Here is a 21,363-nt window from a genome sequence, read left to right as displayed (position 1 = left end):
GTGTTTTTAATTTTTTTCCTATGTGACATTTTCATGTAGAATGTACAGAGAGCAGAAGCTATATTACTATGTTCTGCCAAGTTGCCTCCAACCTATGGTGACCCTATGAATGAAAGACCTTCAAAACATCGTTAACAGACTTGCTCAGATCTTGCAAAATGGAGGACATGGCTTCTTTTATTGAGTCCAGCCATCTTATTTGGGGTCTTCCCCTTTTCCTTCTGCCTTTCACTTTTCCTAGCATTACTGACTTTTCCAGTCTTGTCTTCTCATTATGCAACCAAAGTATGATAGCCTCAGTTTTGTCATTTTAGCTTCTAGGGATAATTCAGGCTTGATGTGATATAGAACCGATTTATTTGTCTTTTTGGTCACGCATAGTATCTGCAAAACTCTCCTCCAGAACCACATTTCAAATGAATCAATTTTCTTCCAGTCAGCTTTCTTCATTGTCCAGCTTTCACATCCATACGTAGCAATAGGGAATACCATAGTTTGGATTTTCTTGATCCTGGTCCCCAGAGAGACATTCTTATCTTTTCCCCATAAGATGATGGCAGTTTCCCTTTGATTTCCTGGATTGTGTGGAACAGATCTCTTGCTCTTCCTTTTTATTGTTCTCTTCTATTTCTTTGCACTTGTTATCATAATAGATTTCTTTGTCTCTGAATGCAGGTCGCTAAACTGCATTTAGAATTTATTCTATTTCTCTCACCTTTGTTTCTTATCTGTCTTTAGCAATTTTAAGAGTTTCCCCATCCATTTAGGCTTCACCTTTCTTTAGGCTACAGGAATAGTCTTTGTACATTCTTGATAGTATCTCTGGTTTCAGCCCATAGTTGTTCTGGTTAATGTCAGTTAAACTTAGCATTGCAAATCTGTTCTTTACACGGTCTTTAAATACTTCAAGAACGTTACTTAAATTATATTTTGGCACTATGATTCCTTAAGGATTTCTCTTCAACTTTATTCTAATTTTTGATAATAGCTGTAGCAGTAGCTAAATACACATACTAAACATGCACACGTGCCAGACTAATGTTGTGACCAGTATCCTATTTAGGATTGTTAAATTGTTTAAAATAGGTCAAAAGGTAAACCTCAATTTCTTCAATTTAATATAAAAAACCAGAGTTGCTGCAAGTGTTGCTGAACAACAGAACTTGCAGCATGATTGTGTTCATGGATCTTGCCTCATTACAAGGATTTGCTCTGAACATTGTTACTCCTGTTAACAGCAGCCCTTGAATACAGTGTAGTTAGGAACAGATAATAGAAGAGTTTCCCAGATGCAGCAAATGGTTCCAGTAACGATGGAAACAAAAGACCCTAATTTTCAAAGAACTGGACATATAACATATCCATGTTGTAATTTTTGGAACTGAGATTGTGGTGCTGTGGTGTATTCAGTGAGTAAAACTGTATGTTGTCAGCCTTCTGGGGCATCTTGTAGGATTGAACCTGGAGATTTAGCAACAACTGAGGACTGAACCTGGACCCTTCCTGAAAGATGGCTCTCACAACATGGTAACTTTTCTTTCCATAGGATTTATTCTATGAGTTCCTCTTGCACCCTAAATTGTTTAACATCTGTATGAAGTTGCTGTATGAGGTCATCTATGAAGATGCCACACAATTTGGAGAATTCTTATCATATGGGAAGTGAGGAAGCTGTCTGGAAGATTCACCAACTACATTAGTTTACAAAGAGTTGCACTATGCTAACTTGCTTCACTTGCTCAGCAACTGCCTATTGTGTTTGTTGCTACCCCAGACCAGTGGCAATCCCCTCTATTCCATATTATGCTCACAACAACCCTTAAGGTACTTTAGGCAGAGTAAGTGGCCCTAAATCACCTGCCAGTTTCTTAATGGAGCAAGATTTGAGTCCAGTTGCACCTTAAAAGATAATCACTAAACAAGCAATAACCAAGAATGCTACTTTTTGAAGAAATTGAGGTTTACCTTTTGACCTATTTTAAATCACAAGACTTTCTGTTGAGGTCTGAATCCATGTACAGTTATAACAGTAATATCTAATGATGTGTAGGTGTAGAGAAAAGGTAGTAAGAACAATTAAGAAGCGCACATGCCACAACACAACCTTGAACACACTTAAAAATCTATTCTCAATGAGGCAATTATGCCCAGCTACCAACCCTATTTTGTAACACCGCCTTTCTAGGAGCACCTTTTGAGTTCCTCTCATGGCCCAGCCGCCTCGGGCCCCTGAGGCACGTCATTCGATCAGTACGCGTCAATGGATGTGGCGTCTGAGCGGCCTCCCCACCCTAAGTTCTCTACTCGGGCGAGGCCAGTGGCTGCGTCTAGCCTTGCTCAGCCTCTCTGGCGTGGACGGTGTCCTCCGTGGCCACCCCGGTCCAGGGGAAGCCCGCCAGGTGTTGTAGCCACGGGGCGCCGTGAGGCGACTCGTCTGTTGCTCGATACCCCGCCGCACGACTACAAGCGGCGGCTGTTGAGAGTTCCGGCCGAGCCTTAGCATGGCGGAGGCCGCCTTAGCGGCCAAGCCGCTCCCGGTCCTCAGCCCCAGAGGCAGGAGGCGGCGTGCGTCCCGGAGGCCGTTGCTGAAGGCGCCGCGCGCCCTTCGGCCTCCCGGCCCCCAAGCGAGGGAGCTCTTCGCCTCGTCGCAGCCACTGCCCCGGGGGAAGGACGGCGACCCGGCGACGCTCTGCCCCTTGCTGGGCCGCCGACGGCAGGCGCTTCACCGGCCGCGTCACGTTAGGACGATCTTCGAGCCCGAGCTCGCGCAAGAGCCCCGGCTGAGGCAGCCGCACCGCTTCCGGCCCGAGCGAGGGGCGAGGACGTGGTGCGACCTCTGTTGCCGCTACATCTTCTCGACCAGCCAGCGCTGCGCCGGTGAGCAGCCAGCCGCAGCAGCAGCAGCCGCCCCCTTTCTTCCTCCTCCCGGCTTGCCTTTGGTCCCCTGCCTGCTGCCACCCTTGGCACTTTTAACTCGGGAGCTCTTCTCTCCTGCTCACGCCGCGCAAAGAAAGGCTAACATTTCCATAAACTGGAACCTCAAAATTCACCACAATAAGCCTCGTTTTTTAAAGAAGGGAAGCCCCTCGCCTGTCCTTATTACATCAGTAAGAAAGGTTGTTATGGCGCATTTTGTTCTGTGTTAAGAGATCTGGAGGCATGTATTCATATCCTTTTCCCCCAAATTACGTTTTAATTTCCCCTCTTTTTTTTCTTTTGCACACTTTCTATTACTTACTATGTTTCTGCTTTGTATTTCATGTATTTTCCCCTTCATTGGCCTTGTCTCCCTTCTTGTTTCCCCTTTCCTAACTCAGTTGCTTTTAGGGCTGTTGGATGCTGCTGCTTATACTATTGTTAGTGATTGTTATTAAATTGTATCATATTTTTAGTGTACAAAGTGCATTTTTTAAATCTAACACAAGAAGTTGCTCCTTTAAAACTCTGGACCTGGCAACCATACCTATTCAGAATTCCACACCATTCTGTGCCTGCTTCTTTACTTACTAATGTCCCCCACTACTCAGCTGAGTTTTTGTCTCAGCACCAGGGCTTTTTTCAGCTGGAACGCTGTGGAACAGCGTTCCAGCACCTCTTGAAAATGGTCGCAGCACAGAGGGCAATCTAAACTCCCCTCTGTCTGGAGATCAGGGGGTGGGGCCACCAGCCATGTGACCATTTTCACTGAGGGCAATTTAAACTTTTAAAAACTCCCCCCTTGTTCCACTGACCCAAAGTGACATCATTGTGTGGTCCTGGGAGCGTGTGTGCACTTTGCGCGTGTGCATGTGGTACCAGGGGCACCACCTCCCACCAAGAGTTGTCCCCTGTGTTGGCAACCCACTGAATTCCACCACCTCTTTTCCCAGAAAAAAGCCCTGCTTAGCACAATTGCCATAATTAAAAAAAGACAAACCTGAGTCTGAAATATCTACCCATCTATCTATACACCCCCCAAAGATTATATGAAGGGCTGACATTGAAAGTGTTGTGAAGATAAGTTGTGCAAACATTTCACTACTAGTCTTTGATTGCAAGAATAAGGAAGAAAAAAAGTGCAGGTAGCTCTGTTGGTGTGTGAGAAAAATACAAAAACAGCAGCAAAGTGTAGTACCTTAATTAGGACCAACTAAAACATGACAAAATAACGAGCATAGTTTCAGAGTCACTAGAAGTCTTTGTCTGATTAGTGTTAAGCAAAGCAAAAAGGCCAACAATTTCTCCAACCCCCCCTCCTTTTAAAAAATTCTCATTTATTATCATGCAACTGAAAAAGCTCTGGTAAACTTGCAAAGCTTGTTTCTTCCTTTCAGTGTCTTAATAAAGGACCTAATGTTATTTCACAACAAAGGAGTAACCTTAGGATGCTATTAGAAACTCCAGTGTAATTATGAGTTGTAAACTACAAGTAGAAAAATGTAGGTTGTGTGTCAAGAAGAACTTGCTGATGTTTTGAAGGTCATTAAAATGGTCATTATCTTTCATTCTTCATCAGTTTCTATAGTATGCCAAACTGCTGCAGGCATTGTTTTAATGTTGATACAAGTTAGATAGAAAAGAGGTCTAGATTTAAAACATCAAACAGACGTTCTTATTGTTGATGGGAGCAGGGTGGAGCGCAGTGCCTCTAAGTGTAGTTGTCAGTATGATTCATCCATGACCTGTAACTACCTTTATGTTCATAGCAGCTTCTCCCGCCTCTCTATGCAGTTTTCTTTTAGTTGTACTCCGTATCTGTCAGTGGATCTTGATAGACCAGTGGTTTGTCTGATTATAAGACAGCATCATGTATTCATATAAATAAAATAAATCCTTCACCAGCCCTTTGTTTAAAATGCAGTATTGCTACTGTCATGTAGGACAACCAATTGATCTGTGTTTGATTCTCAGAGATCAAACCTCCCTATTGCTGCAGTGTGAAAGTGTGCATCCAGAATGAGGGTCGGATATGGTTGAGTCCTAGAAATTTGACGTTTCTTGGGAATTTTTGTTTTTTTCAAATTCTCTTGTACATCCTCCTTAGTCCCTTATTTTGTATGACCCAGTCATACAAAATAAAATGTTGCCATGGCATCTCTCAGCTTTATGGCTTTCCTTCAGACATTTTAAAATTCTATTAGGTGACTTTTTTATGGTTCACTTTAAAGAACAATGATGTCACTATAAAACTACATTGTTGAGTTTGATTCTGGGTATTGGCATCCATGACTAAATAACTCTGCTTTTAAACATTAACAATTGTTATTTGAAGTTCAAGGTAGGGTCAATCTTAGGGGAACATTCTGACTGAGGGAAATTCTGTCACAGTACAGCAGGTTCTTTCATTATGTTTCATTCTTGTTTTGCTAGTTTTAAGTTGGATGTTTTGTGCCTTTCACAATGAAAAGGTGTGCCATGGATTTTTTCCAGATATAATTTCTAAGGAACTACAAGTCTTTAAAATGTATTTGTTTTATTTTTGTACTCAAACATTAGAGACTGGAATCTGAAAACATTATAGTACATCCTGCAGTAAAGAACAGTCTGCACTTTAACAAAGAGACACGCTTCTAATGCTTTTGTCTTTCATGAAACGGCTACAAAAATTCTCTCCAACAGACATGACAATAGTAAGAAGGAATTTGCAGCTAAAATGATTTAAAATTTAGAAGATAGCAATTTAAAATAGAAAATTATTTTTAAAAGAAAAACATTCCAGAAATAATATAATAATAACTATAATAACATTCTATTTATATATTGCCCTTCAGGAAAATGTAATGCCCACTCAGAGAAGTTTACAAAGTGTGCTATTATTATCCCCACAACAATCACCCTGTGAGGTGGGTGGGGCTGAGAGAGCTCTGAAAGAGCTGTGACTGACCCAAGGTCACCCAGTTGGCTTCAAGCGGAGGAGTAGGGAATCAAACTTGGCTCTCCAAATTAGAGTCCTGCCGCTCTTAACCACTACACCAAACTGGCTCTCAATGTTATTTAAATTTAAAATCACCAGTCCTTGATAAATAGTAATAAGCAAAAAACATGCCAGAGAATTGATAGGAAATTTATCTGTGGGCCATTATGTATGAAAAAAGCTCTCATGATTCTGTGGGTAACTAATATCACAGCAAAGCTCCACTAATTATTTGATTCAATCTCAAATTTTATGAAATAAAATGTTTGAGAGGATCTTCTTATATATTTGGAGTTTGCAGGGCATTGCCATGTTGGAGAATTTTCCAGCATGAATTCATGTAAAAGATCAGTCTAGACTCTATACATTATACTTACTTGGAAGCAGGGCTTTTTTTAGGGGAAAAGAGGGTGGTGGAACTCAATGGTGGAACTCAGGACCGCACAATGACATCACTTTGGGTCCGCTGGAACAAGGGGGTTGTTTTTAAAAGTTTAAATTCCCCTCGGCAAAAATAGTCACATGGCTGGTGGCCCCACCACCTGATCTCCAGACAGAAGGGATTTTAGATTGTCATCCACGCCACTCTCCTCTGTCTGGAGATCAGGGGGTGGGGCCACTGGCCATGTGAACATTTTCAAGAGGTGCCGGAACTCCGTTCCACCGCGTTCCAGCTGAAAAAAAGCCCTGCTTGGAAGTAAATTATACTAACTTTAGTTGGTCATCTTCTCAATGTGCATAGGATTGCCGCTCAATAAACATGAAAATGTCTATAAATACTGGACCAAAGCTTACCACATTCAATGTATGTTGCTGTGGAGTTACTCTGTATTACTTTAGGGCAGTTTGGAGCTAATCATTCCAAATGTCTTATTCTCAGCTACATTAATTTCTTACAATTCAAAAGACATTGAATTGAAGAAAGAAGTTGAGAAAGAAATTATCTTTTCACACCCCGACAAGCAGTTGATAGAATGATCAGATTATCAAATAAGGAAACTTAAGCAACTACCATAGACAAATGCCACTCAAACACTTTTCATAACCAAGTAAATTCTGCAGAACTATCAACCTAGTTCCAAATCACCCTGCTTTCAGAGTTTTCAGGAACACACAAGGCTTTGAAAAATGTGATTATGACAGCAGAGTAGATAACACTACTGAAATAATAGGACATTCTCTGAAAATCAGGCAGTCTATCAACTTGGGAATATCTGCAATTCAAAGTGTCTAGAAGAAAACTTAGCAAATGGGAGTTTATGCTTCACTGGGTGATATGGAAATGGATCTCATCCCCTGTAGCTGCAAACAAATAATATTGTTCCATCTTTGTTTCCATGATGAGCCTGGTACGCAAGGCTCTTAGAACTGAGAGCTAAACTACAAGAGACAAATTACATGAGGACGTTCATGTGAAGGGTTAGCTGGGAAGCAGAGTTTTAAAAGACAGACCAGAAGGCTTTGTCAATTACCTCTCTCTATGGAGCAATTTCCTTTCTCTGTGGAGTGGGTTTGTTTATTTCCTCTTTGCCTCTTAGAAGGGGAGGTGAAGAGGAAATTAACAAACCCTCTGAGGAGACTTCTTTGCTGGCTCTGTAGAGAGGGGAAATTGACAAAGCCTTCCTAACTGTCTTTTAAAACTCAGCTTCCCTGCTAATATTGCGACTCCCTTCACATGCATGTCCTCATGTAATTCATCTCTTGTAGTTTAGCTCTGAGACTCCCTTCGCAATTCACAATTCACAAAGATACACAGGAGAGAAAAGGAGGAAAATGCAGAAATGGGAGAGGATAATGGGATAAAATTCTCACCAAAAATGGGAGAAATTATGTGATAGTGTGGATGATCGATTATACTTCTTCAAAGTTTGAGTCCAATAGCACCTTAAAGACCAACAAAGAGTTTTCAAGGTATAAGCTTTTGAGAGTCCCTTCTTCATCAGAGTCTTGAAAGCTTATGCCCTGGAACTTCTTGGTTGGTCTTTAAGGTGCTACTGAACTCAAACCTTGCTCATCTGCTGCAGACCAACACAGCTACCCATTTGAGACTAACGTCTTCAAAAAAAGAATAAAATGAATCCTATGAAAGGGGAAAGGATGTGGCTGTGCCCTATCAAAAAGAGAAAGTAGTAGGAGAGAAACAGTGCTTTTAGAACAAAGTGTTATTGGGAAAAGCAATTAATTCTGCTTGTAGAAGAGTGGGAAAGGGTCCTTGAAGGACATTGATATATGTAACTAAATTGTTAACTGTCCTAAGTCCTCAGAATGGAAAGATATAAGTCTGAATAATAAATACCATTCAGAATTGTATTCATTTAGTGTTTTTAGGGTTTTTCTGCTTGATCTGTTGGTTGTTTCCATATATTTACTAATTTAGGTAAACCGCATTGTTACCCAATGGGAAGGTCTCCTTGCAAGTTGGGGGAATTAGCATGCAAGGGGAGCAGTGAGAGGGGATAATTTAGGGATCTCCACCAACGTATACGGGGATTGTCCCAACTAGAGAAGACCAGACAGAGGTTTCAACAAAAAAGGGGATTTTAATTGAAAATAACAAAGATCAACAGCACACAAAACACACACAGCACACACTCAGAGCTAACTGGAAAGCAGTGGTGAGAGTTGGATAGAGTTCAAGGGACTGGGTGATATTTACCATCCAAAAGAAGGCGTCTGGAAGAGAGAGTGTTGAGCAACCTGTGCGTCAAGGCGGAAGAGCTCAAACGCATCTTCTGCCCCCAAAACAAAGACTTCCCAGAATGGGACAAAGGATTGAGAGGTTGTCTCTGAGGTGAGACAAAGAGCTTGCAAACCGTCTCCGGGGTCTGACAACAAACTAGGAGGGTTTGATTAGGTCCTTCCTGGATGGAACTGAAGTTATCAATAATGACTGACAATCCGTGAGGTATAGATGGGTGAGGCTAGCAGCTTCCTGAATTGCCTAAGAACAGGAAAGCGGTTTAGGGGAGATCGATCGGGTGTGTTGTGGTGATTAATTCAGGAACTCATGGAAAGCCGGCTTGTATCGGGATCCTTAGCGTGCCTCCAGGATGTAGGAGGGGGTGGGCTGGCCTTGTCTGTCATTCCTCATGTTTACACGTTCCATCTCCCAGCCGGGTGCTGGTTTCCATGTTTCTATCTGCTTGGGCAGTAGTTTTAATGCTCCGAGAAGGGACTTATGGCATAATTACATTCATAAGACTTCTAATATTGTGGGGACAAGTCTGACTGCTAAAAGGATCTAATGTTAAACATAGTGATGAAAGAAGAAACAAACCCTCTCAGGCACTAGAACCAAAGTACACATTCCTTAGATTAAATTTTGGGTAGAAAAAAATTAATACGGAGTCAGTTTTTATTGGGACACCAACACTAACAACTATGTAGTGAACTACTTTCCACTGTCAACACATTGTGCTATATGAACTGCCTGTTGCCATTCAGCAGAACTATGTGTCACATTTCAAGGAAAGTCATTCATTTTTAAGGACCCAGTAGCTAGCCTCCGGCTGTTCATCTGTTCTTAGTTTTCTCAGTTTGTAACCTGGTTGGCATTCTAAGAATGCATAATTCTTGTGTGTGGACTGACGTGGCAAAACTGAAAAGGTTTAGGATAGGAGTAATCTACATAGATCAGAGACTAATAGTTTTACCTCAAACATTAGCAAACACAGAATTCTATTATGTAAAATGCTATGAAATAGTTAGCATATTAAGACTCTATGGTTCTGCAATTCCTGAAAACTCTATTCTGTTGATCAAATGAAACTGAGTATCAGGTCTGTAATCTGCACAATTTAATAGAGATACATTTCTTTGTATTACTTTGTTGGCATTGAGGTACTTGGACCTGTATTGATTTTAGCTGTAATAATTTTAGAAACTAAAACAGCATAACTGTAGAGGAGATACCATGTTTTGGCCCACTTATAAAAAGCCATTTTTAAGTGGCTTTTTGCAAGTGAATACAGGACCTCTAATTTTCCTGATTCTTAGGCTGGCAAATGGCCATACCAAACCACACTGGTGTCTGTTCTGCACCCACGCATAAGCTCTTTGTTTGACGCTGCTGTGTTGCACAGGGGAAAAGAAAAATTCTGTCTTTTAAAACCGATGGCTGTTTTGGAGGGTGCCTTTTTATACTTGAAAACCTAATTTATGTATCAGAGACAGGAAGTCTAAGGATTTGTTTCTGTACAAAGTCCACATGCCTTTTAATCCATTTTGAGTAGAAAAAAATAGCACAATGTGGTGAAGTTCCCAGACAGCAAATGAAGAGAATTTGAGTCCCCCCTTGTATTATTTCTCTTCATTCACTAGAGGTATTGAAGACTTGAAATCTGAGACCCCTTCGTATTACATGTCTTCATTCACTAGAGGTGTTGAAGTAACAGAGATATTATGTGGAAAGAGACCTTTAGGTACAATGTTTAAGTTATTTTTCTCTGACCAACATATATGTTGATAATTTCAGATGTATAGCTGTGTTAGTCTGTAGCAGCAAATTAAAACAGGAGTACAGTGGCACCTTAAAGATTAGCAAAATTTATTCCAGCATAAGCATTTGTGATTGTGAGTCTGAGCTCACTTCATCAGATGTACTGGAATGTGCAATTCGTTATGTCGATGCATAATGGTGCATGTATTTGGCTGGGGACAGATGTTACCAAGAGAAGCTGGTTTAAAGCAAGATCCTGGTGAAGTCTGACAAACTGTTGTTAGATAGACAAGGCAGGATTAATATAAACTCTCACGCAAGAGGATGAACATGCTACTAAATCACAGTAAAACTCTAAAGCTTTCTGTTTGCAAAGGAACATGATTGTTATGAGCTCTTTAGCAATTAACTCATACTGGCAACGAAAGAGTAGAATCACATATATAATTGCTCCATAAATTACCCCATTCCTTCAAGGTCCCACAAAAATAAACTTAAAATTTCATTCAGCAGAACCGGGCACCCACAGCCATAGCACCACAATATGCCAACATTTTCATGGCTGACATGGAACAGCGCTTCCTCAGCTCTCACCCACTAACACCTGTCTTGTATCTGAGATTCAATGATGACATTTTTATCATCTGGACACATGGGAAGGAAGCACTGGAGAAATTTCTCCAGTCTTTCAACAACTTCCACCCCACCATCAATCTAACCATGAATCAATCCTCACAAGAAGTAAATTTTCTAGATACCACTGTACAAATACATGATGGAAACATAAAACCCACATTATACCAAAAACCAACTGGTCACCATACATATCTACATGCCTCCAGTCATCATCCCAAACACACCAAACAATCCATCGTCTACAGCCAAGCTCTGCTCCAATCCCTCTGGCAGATTCTCACCTGTGTGATCTACAACAGAGATTTCTGGAATTACAGTACCCACCAGATGTAGTAATAAAACAAAGCCAGAATGATACCAAGGGATGATCTGCTACGAGATAAACCCAAACAAAACAACGGTAGAACACCATTGGTCACATACAGTTCCCAGCTCAAACCAGTTCAAAGCATCATTATTTACCTGCCACCCATGCTGGACAATGACAGTGCTCTCTCACAGGCATTGGGAGGCAAACCTTTTCTTGCCCACAGACAGCCACTAACCTTAAACAACATAGCAATGCACTTCCCAACACAGACACAAACTCTGGAACTGAGGTCTGCAATAAACCAAGATGCTAACTCTGCCCCCATATTTACTCCAACAACTGAGCCAAACAACACCAGCTGTACCAGCTCAGGCTCATTCACTTGTTCATGTTCCAACGTTATATATGCCGTCAAGTGTCAGCAATGCACCTCAGCTCCCTATATTGGACAGACAGGTCAGTCCCTTTGCAAAAGAATGAACGGACATAAATCTGATATTAAAAAAATCACAATATTCAAAAACCAGTGGGAGAACATTCCAAGGACTTTCCATTGCTGACCTAATAGTAGCAGTTCTCAAGCAGAGAAACTTCAAAGGGAAATTACAATTCCTGAAACTGAGTTTATTTGCGAATTTGGAACCATGAACCGCCCCAGGATTGACATGCTGATTTTCTGCATTTCGCACCCCTGCTTTACTAAGCTAATTACATGTATTATAGCTTCCTGATCCTCTAATTTAATACCCTCTCACCCGCTGCCTGGATTATAAAGACTTCCTTTTTCGACTCCTTGTATCTGATGAAGAGAGCTTAGACTCTTGAGAGCTCATACCTTGGAAAACTAGTTGGTCTTTAAAGTGCTATTGGATCTAGATTTTGACCCAAAACAAACTGTAAAGGAATTCTTTTGTGAGCTATATTTTATCCACAATATACAGTCCCCATGTAAAATATTCTCTTTTGCATTCAAAATAATATATTTAATGTAGTCATAAACCATACTTGCATTTTATGTTTATCAGGATCCTCTGTTTTTAAATACTGATAATATGCTTGTGACTTTGTGCTAGATTAGATGAGTTTTTCTGGAAGTATAGAAAGGAGGTGAGTAGGATAAACAGGAAGAGAGAAGAGATAGATTATGCTTCGTTTATCTGGTCTGATTCTGAATTATGTATTTGCTTCCAGGAACACAGAGTTTTTCTTGGCTTGCCTGCTTTGAATAGTTAATGATTTTGCTCTCTAGTGTCTCTAAATTTGATATTTTTTCAAATATTTTATCATAATAAGATAAGAGGAAAACATGACTGGAAGAGAGGAAAGTAAGGCAGTGAAAACGATCGTAAAAGGATAATAACAAAAAAAAGAGATAGTTACATTTCTTTCTGTGGTCTTATCATAGTCCAGTTTCACTCATTTTAAAGACCTGTTATGAGAACATCAACAAATATTCTGTGTCTGGAAAGAGGAAAGTATTCGGGGAATGAGTAAATAATAAGGTATGAATGGAGAATAAATTGTGGGAGATTGGAGAAATGGAGGAAGTGATTGTGCCATGCAGGAAATGCGTATATTTATGTTTAACAATGAGTCAAAGCTGTAAGTTGAAGCTTTAAACAAATGCACTGGAACTATAATACTTTAACAGACTTGGGTTTAATTTACCCTTTGTGAAAGCTCAGAGGTTAAGCTAGAACTTCCTTTCTAAGTAGATCAAAGTTTGCAGATCAAGTGTTTTTTCTAGCCTTCAGTCCATGAGCCTAGCTGGGGGGGGGGGCAATTTACCTGTGTGTATGTGATAGCCATGCCAACAGCACAAAAGAACAAAGGAATTTTTCCTATGACACTTGATCTGATTTCATGAAGGGAGCTCTGCTAGGTTTGCCAAACTTGGGTCAAGAAATTCCTGGAGATTTGGGGCAGAGCTTGGAGGGGGTGCGGTTAGGGGAGGAACCCTCAGGGGGTATAATGCCATAGAGTTCACAGCCATTTTCACCAGGGGAACTGATCTCTATTGTCTGGAGATCTGTTGTAATTCTAGGAGATTTTCAAGTCCTACCTGGAGGTTGGCAACTCTAACTCTGATGCATGCAAGCTCCTATGCTGGAATAAATTCTATTTGTCTTTAAAGTTCCACTGCTTCTGTTTTATTTATTGACCTAAGTGTCATCAATGGAGCATTAGGGACCATTTGTTGTCTGGCATGTGATTTTCTAGGAAAAAGAATGGGAGGAATCTGGAAGGCTGTAAAAGAAGTTGTCTGTTCTTTGTGGAACATTTTGAGAGACTTTGGGAAAGGACTTTGGAGGAGACTTTAGGAAGGACAGGACAAAGGCAAAGAAGCAGAGAATCACTGCTGGAGTCACTTGACAGGATCCAGGGTCTTTTCTCTCTGGGGATCTGATGTGGAGGAGCCCTGTAGGAACACTTCTGTGCCTCCACCTGAACCATTGTAAACAAAGCCAGAAATCTCTAGTGTGTCCATTTCTAGCCTCTGGAACTCCTTACCAATCAGAGAAGTGAGGCACAAATAACAATATCTAAAACACTAAATCTAAGTCATTAAGCATGAAATTGAATGACTGGGTCAGGTATTTTCCTCCTGCCTGTTTGTTTAAATGTCTTAATGCAGGATACAAAAGAGAAGTCTATTCATTTTGGCTTACAGTCAACCAAAGCCTTCAGGCAAGGTGTTCTGTCACCCAATGACCATAATATTATATGTCAGATAATATTGCAAGATTCCTCAGCACCTTATACCCACACACATATTCCTTGCCTCCATTTCTTTTTCTCAAATCCTAAATAGTATAAAGTACAGTACTAAACCTCATGCCTCTATAAACAAAAGTTCTGTTATCACTGATGTTAGCAATCAGTGATAATGGAACTTTAGTTTATAGCAATCAGTAAGATTATGATACAATCTGCACTTTTCAGGCATGTATGTGTTTTAATTTCTCTTTGTGCATAAATATATTTATTTAAAATAAATAATAGATTGGATTAGCTGTTTCCTTCCACAGCAGGAAGGGGGAGGAAGGAATCTTAGCATGATTGGGTCTAACCTTATATATAAACATTAAAAAATCAAAGGTTACACAATGCTGTCCACACATTTATGAAATTATTTAAATTGTATTTGGTACCTTTTCAAACAGCTTGACGTAGATTAAGTAAAACACCACAATACAAACAGAAGAAATATTCTTATGAGATGCCACAGTCCAGGCACTTGAACAAATTGTAGTTTGTTTCTTATTTACAATCTGAGATTCTAAACCAGGATTGATGGTCTTCAATGTAAGATCAATGTGTAAGGGGAGAAGGGAAGGAGCACATCAGCCTGAGGATAAACTGGGCTAATTCTTTTCAAAAATGAGCCAGAGGTTGTTCGTGACATCTGAAAAGCTCTAGTCAGACAATACAATTGAAATAGTCAGGCATCGGTATACTGTAAAGCTCTAGACAGGCTAAAGTCCTGAACGTATAAAGTTGCCCTGGACTGCCCTGGACTGTTTGGTCAATATTGATCAATATTACATAGTCTGACTAGAAGGCAGCAGCTCTACAACGTCTCAGGCAGAGGTCGTCTTGTCTATCTTTGCCACCTTAGATCCTTAACTGGAGACAACAGGGACTTAACTGCTAAGCATGTGCTCTGGCAGACTGACAAAACCCTGTGCTTTGTGGATCAAAATTAGCACCTTGTATCCTTCCCAGGAACCTATAGGAAACCAGTGTCTGGCATAAGATCAACAAGTTAGTCTTCAAGGGATATAATCTGAATATTTCCCCTCAGCTTGCTAATTGGTATCTTTTTGATATTTTTATAGTCTTTTGCTTTCATTGTTTTTGCTCACCTTGGATCCCACAAAAGGTGGATCTATACATGTTTTAAATAAATGAATAGAATATGTAAGTCCTTATTTATTAATGGATTGGGTCCTAAGCAGAACAAGCAGAATCATGCTAGAGAAGGGCAACTTCTCCCCTCTCTCACTTAAGACTTCTTCGCCCACAAATCATGAATCTTAATGTCTATCGCTCAAAGAAAATAGTATGAGGAACAAAATAGGGGGTGGAAAGGAGTAATCTGCAGGAATTTCTCTCCCTTCCTCTGCAGGCAGAAAAAAAATACTATTCAGTTGGAGGAGCTGCAACTGTGCTGGTGGAATTAAGGCCTGTGATTTTTCCAAACTTCTCATTTAAAACTTTAAATTGAAATTGATAATCTGATGGTATATTAAGCACTCCTGTTTGTTTATTGCATTCATAATCTGTCTCATGACTAGACTGGAGAAACTTCAGATAATTTTTGATCCTTGATCTCATGATCGTATTAAAACTGCCGCTTTAATCCTACATATCCTTAACTGATTTTGATTGATGCATTGTGACATATCTGGTACAAGTGGAAATGTTTGCATTTTTCAGGACATATTGACCCAGGAAAACTAATCTAGCCAAGTTAAGTCTGGGCAAGGGCAGTAAGTTAAAAATATCTGATTGTGGGGGTTAAATATTTTACGTGTTTTAATCTGTGGGAGTGAAATATAAATATCTGCTGAACAGTTAAGACTCTAGCCACTGCCAGTGCTACACACACATTTTAGTGCCAGTCTGCAATTTTGGCAGTAAAGGCCTTTGTTCCATAGCATTTCAGTGTGCTATTTTGGCTGTATTTTGCTGAGAAAACGAGATAGACAGCTGAGTGAGATAACTGCACAGGAGAAAATGCAAAAAAAGGGGAAGGGGCGGGATATGCTTCAAATGAATGCTATCATTTTACAAAAAATACTGTAAATGCCTGGATTTCACCCCTGATGGTTATCGCCATCCAGACTTGGTTCACTAAAAGCATTTTTATTTATATTTTTAAAAGTATATTATTTACTTCTTGTATTCTTAACTATGGGACAACATAAGGAAGCTTCCCGTCAGTTATTGTGCACAATTCACGGCCATGACTATCACATTCAAAGCCCTATTGCTCTTTTCTAAATGTGTATACTTAGAAATAAATTTGGAATCAGTTGAACTTATTTATAAGCAGATGTTTCTAGAAACTCCAACATTACTTTTTTAGAGTTTCATTTATGAAGGACCAAATTTTAAACAATAACAACTGGTAAAAAATGATTTCCTAATATTTTAATTGAAAAGTTTTATTTAGTTGATTCAGTTAGTGCACTACTAATAGGAAAACTGGATAAACCTGATTAATTTAGGATTATTACTTGGGGAAATGTGTTGGAAAAAGAAGAGAGATTTTTAAATGGAAATTTAGAATACGATACTGAAAAATTCCTCCTTCTATAACCAACTATTTGTATACATATACAAATATAGAAGTCTTTCATTCGCTGAGTGGGGACGGGAGGATTTAGGACTGGCAGGTGGTCCTGAGACGTTCTGGCTGATGTTCTAGTCACAGCTATTTAGAGTATGTCAGTATTTGAGAATTTTTTTCTTCCTTTCTTTACTTCTCTATAGTTACATCAAGAGCAGCAGAAACCTTTTAGCTATGGCAGTAAGAAGGGAGTTGAACAAAACCATCAGGAGGATAGCACAGTTTTTTTATTGGTTCCCAAAATCACTAGGTAGCACAAGGAGGAGGAAAATCAAACTTCTTTGGAAGTCTTCTGGTAAGTTCCTCAGCATCCCCCCCCCCAATCTTTCTTAAGCATTGGAATTAAATTGAGAAATAATTTGTTTTTATAGAAATGAGACTTTTTCCACTGCTGTCTGCATGCCAGTGTAGAAAACTGTTAAACTATTTTTCATATCTCTGTGGTCTGGAGCATGCCCACTGGGATTATTCTTTCTCCTTTTAAACCAAACTGTCACTCCTGCCATAAACTGCTTTGAAAACTTCCCAAAATATGCCATTACGCATATGGAGCTGTTCTTCAAGAACCCCCAGCTCCATGGAGTGCAGTTTTGTCTTCCTTTGAATCATGATCATAGAAATTATTTGGACACGTAAACTAAATCATTTGAAATCCTAGTTATCCTGTTTCATGCATTTCTTCAAAGTCATGCAACATTGTGAAAGTTACCGTTGTCGGTTTTAAGTTCTGATTTATTAAAAAATACTGCTTTGCTAGATCAGACCAAGATTCATATAGTCTAGCATTCGGCTTCAAGCAGCCAGCTGGAAGCTCACAAGTAGGCCATGAAGGCAATGGTCATTTCCAGAATCTGGTTGAAGGCTGATAGTCTTTAATATGTCTTGTTAAATGTATCTAAACTTTTCTTAAAGCAACCTAAATGTTGCACTATGGCCGTTTTCACATGCGCCCTGGGAGATCGCACAAACTCATGGCATGAAGCGTCTTCCTACCACGATCTCCCGGCATGATCCCCTTAAATGGCCCAATGACATCAGAAAAAATGCCATTAAACGGGATTGTGCCAGGAAATTGCGCTAGGAAGACATTTTTATGTCGTGAGTTTCGCATGAACTTCCGGGTGCATGGCCATGTGAAAATGGCCACTATCTTGTTTTAATAAATATAATGCATTAATCATTTTATGAATATACAATTTCCTGACCAAACTCATTGCCAATGGTTTAAACCGGATGACCCCAAATTCTAGAATCACAAAATCCATACTATATGGAACTAGATGAAATCTAATATGATGCCATTTTATATTCCTTTCTGCTTCCTCATACATACTTTTTTCATGGCAGCAACAACTGCATAGTTAGGAGCGACTAGGGAAATTTTAAGTTTTCCAAGATTAAGAATTAATCATAGGTAAGTTCTCATGTTCTCCTTTTCTCTCTCTTCCTAGACTAGGACATAGAGATGGGCACAAACGGAAATACGAACCAAAGTTCGTGACGAACCAGGCCGGTTTGTGGTTCACGACACGAACCAATGGTTCATCAGAGCCCATTTCTGATGAACTGCCACAAACTTTAGGCTGGTTCGTTTGGTTCGTTTTCTGGTTCGTCACTGCAGACAGCCTGGCACCAATCAATCAGTTTCTTAGGCAACAGGGGATGGATTTCCTGCAGACTTTCTGCTGACCCAGAAGTGGCATTCTGCTGGCCCGGAAGTGACCTTCTGCTGACCAGGAAGTGACGATTTGCTGACCTGGATGTGACATTTTCACGAACCAAACGAACCGGTTCACGAACCCGGACAGGTTCATGAATGTTTGTGGTTCGTGAAATGCGACGAACTACGAACTACACGGTTCTTTTGTTCCCGGTTCGTGCCCATCTCTACTAGGACAGCTACTTATGCAGTACAAAGAGGCATCTTATGTATGTAATAAGCATCATATGAAGCACTGTATCATACTAATTTTTACCAACCCCCTTCAATGATACCTTTCTTTTCCTTTTATTCCCTTAGAAGTCCATTGATTAACAAATCTTGAGCAGCAAAAAGTTCTTATTCGTTTTTTGGATGCAATGGATAGAAGGACTGAGGCAATTTTTGCTACCTCCAAAGTAATCTTAGAATCATTATCTTTCAGCAAATAAAACAATATTTCTGGGTTATAGGGGCCTTCAATGACACATGCCACTGCAAAGCAGTTCTATGGCTGTTTTTCTCTAAGAATAGAATCTGAAAATGTGCTGCTTGCCAGCACTCAGGAGAAAAATCACTCAAATGCCTGTCTAAAGTTGTCCTCTTGACATTCAACCTTAGTAATACGTAAACAAGCATTTTCCTACTGTGAATTTTACCTGACCATGGCCCTATTTTGATGCAGTATTTTCTACCTTATTTTGTTGCTTGGATACTATATACATATCCACATGTTGAACACATAGAAGCTATTCTGCTGATGTTGCTGAAAAAGGCGTGATTGCAATAGGTGGGCCCTATTTTCAGAAGGATTGTTTTCTTGACAAGACAGTTGTGTGTTCTCCAGAGCCCAATTAATAGAAAATACATTATATCTTACAGCAGGCACACAGTGCATTAAGATATCATTTCTGCAATTCTGTTAAATCTTATTGACAAACTATAATGTCATTCTTGCTCTTACCTATTTTAATAAACAGCAAATAAACCTGATGCAGGGAATCAGTGCAGTCTTTCTGTTATGTTGTACATTTAGCACTAGAGGGCAGTATCTCCATCAGTAAACACTGTGCTAAAGCAAAAGATTCATTTTTAAAAAGCTTGCTTTTCTTTTTAATTTACATTTTTATTAATATTTTAAACTTTTTTTATAATACAAACATTCCAACACTAAACTCCAACCTATAACATTAACCAATAAGGTAGACAAATTAGTATAAAATTAGCGTATTAATGCAATGAAATAACACATACATTCAACAGATAATATTTCCCAGTATCATTATAATAAAGGGCAAGAGGTATCGCCTATATATCAACAAATATCAATTAATGTTTTATAATATTCCATTTTCGGTATTGTTTGTTTGACCGTTTCATTGATTGTAAGGAAATCCAAAACTGGGAGCCATTGCTCAAGTAGTTGTGACTTATGGTTTAGGGTTTCTAATTGTGCTATATGGTCTGTTAGTTTCTCCATTATAAAGTAATCCCATATGTGGAGAAACCAATTTGATATTGTTGGTGGTTGTTTTTGATTCCACTTAAATTCTAGCTTGCTTTTCTGTTTGATTAAATTTCATATTAAAGAGTGATTCCAGGATCCACAGTTCAGAAACAGTTATTTGCATTAATATTCATATTTGTACACAAAGTTATAAGGAAAAATTCAGGCCAATATTTAATATTTACTTATTGTGGAAAGTCATGCTGTTGGTTTTTATTTCAAAATAAATGCTTTGATTCTCTTCCTGAGCAGCCTCCATCTTAATGCTGCTATTAAGTTGTAAGATGCACTTTCTGAAATGTAACATACTTTTAAAAAAATTATCAGAAAAAATCTCTCCCATGGGAAGTTTTGCCTGATAGAAAAAAACAAAGAATTACAGACTTTAAATGATTAACAATGCAGTCCTCTGCAGAGCTACTGCAGTCTAAGTTCATTGACTTCAGTGGGGCTTAGACTGGAGTAACTCACCATAGGGTTGCACTGTTAGTTCACCAAATATTAATGAATATTCTAGCCTCTATTACTCCATGAAAACCCACTGGAAGTGACTGAAAGCGGCAAAAAGAAAAAGAAAATGCTGAAAGAGGGATGGATAGATCTGTTCTATACAGAGCAACAGCTCTGGAATAGTATATAACAGTAGTGGTACAGCTAGAAACTCACATCCATGCTCAGGGTTTGAGGTTATACAGCTGAAAGTATTGAAGAGAGAGGACAGAGTCAAATCATTACAGATTTTATGTGCTTCCAAATACCTGCATGTATTTGTACTGCTAGCAGTACTAAAAGTCACACATGTTGAAACAATAACACTTGTATAAGAATAAAAACATTCCTTTGAATACTATAATGTTAGGCTGTGTCATTCTGGGGGCTGAAAATTAATTTTCACAAATGTCTTAGTGAGGGGCTTTAAAAATACATTTTTGAATGTCAAGAATTCAGATCTGCTATTTTTTTTATTGGACTACATTTAGCATGGTAAATCTATGTTTGATTGAAAAGCACATACACTGCTCTCAGAACACAACATATAATAATTTTAGCTTCTGAAAAAGTCAGGTAATGCTATAAAATTTTTATTTTCTCTGCATAAAACCTATCCTAGTATGCATAAAACATATCCTTGTAATCATAAAACAACATGAGAAAGTAATGACATCAGTTAAAAATATTCAAACAACCAGTTTCATCCAGTCTTGCTTTGATTCATTCTTGCATAGCAGCTGCAGACTTACTTCTTGGTCTTTGATATAGCTCTCATGTTTCTCATGTGTATACATCCTGCCTGCTGCCTCTGTGACTCGTTTCACATCCCTCTCTATAGACTGACATAAGAGGGCCACTGTGGAACTTGCACGGGCTCATCGATTAACTTTTTACTTCTGCTGTTGTCACTTTGCATGTCAAAGGAGGTTTATATACCCCAGGGAAGACGCACTGGGACTGATGGAAGGTGTCTTCCTGGGACATACAGAAAGATCTCACTGTGTCATCATCTCCACCCCTCAAGTCAAAAAT

At 39.4% G+C, this 21,363-nt stretch overlaps 1 protein-coding gene across 1 annotated transcript in view; it reads left to right on the top strand.

Annotated features, from left to right (window-relative positions):
- The first annotated feature begins 2,758 nt into the window (after positions 1-2,758).
- The window catches only part of RASSF3 (Ras association domain family member 3), a 114,988-nt gene continuing 96,383 nt past the window's right edge, over positions 2,759-21,363 (top strand). Inside the window, exon 1 of the mRNA XM_054988672.1 lies at positions 2,759-2,877. The gene's annotated coding sequence lies outside the window, so the exon portion shown is untranslated. The remainder of the gene's footprint in view (positions 2,878-21,363) is intronic.

The sequence above is a fragment of the Eublepharis macularius genome, chromosome 9 (genome assembly GCF_028583425.1).
Source record: "Eublepharis macularius isolate TG4126 chromosome 9, MPM_Emac_v1.0, whole genome shotgun sequence".
Taxonomy (NCBI): Eukaryota; Metazoa; Chordata; class Lepidosauria; order Squamata; family Eublepharidae; genus Eublepharis; species Eublepharis macularius.
This window is presented reverse-complemented; position numbering and strand designations above follow the sequence as displayed.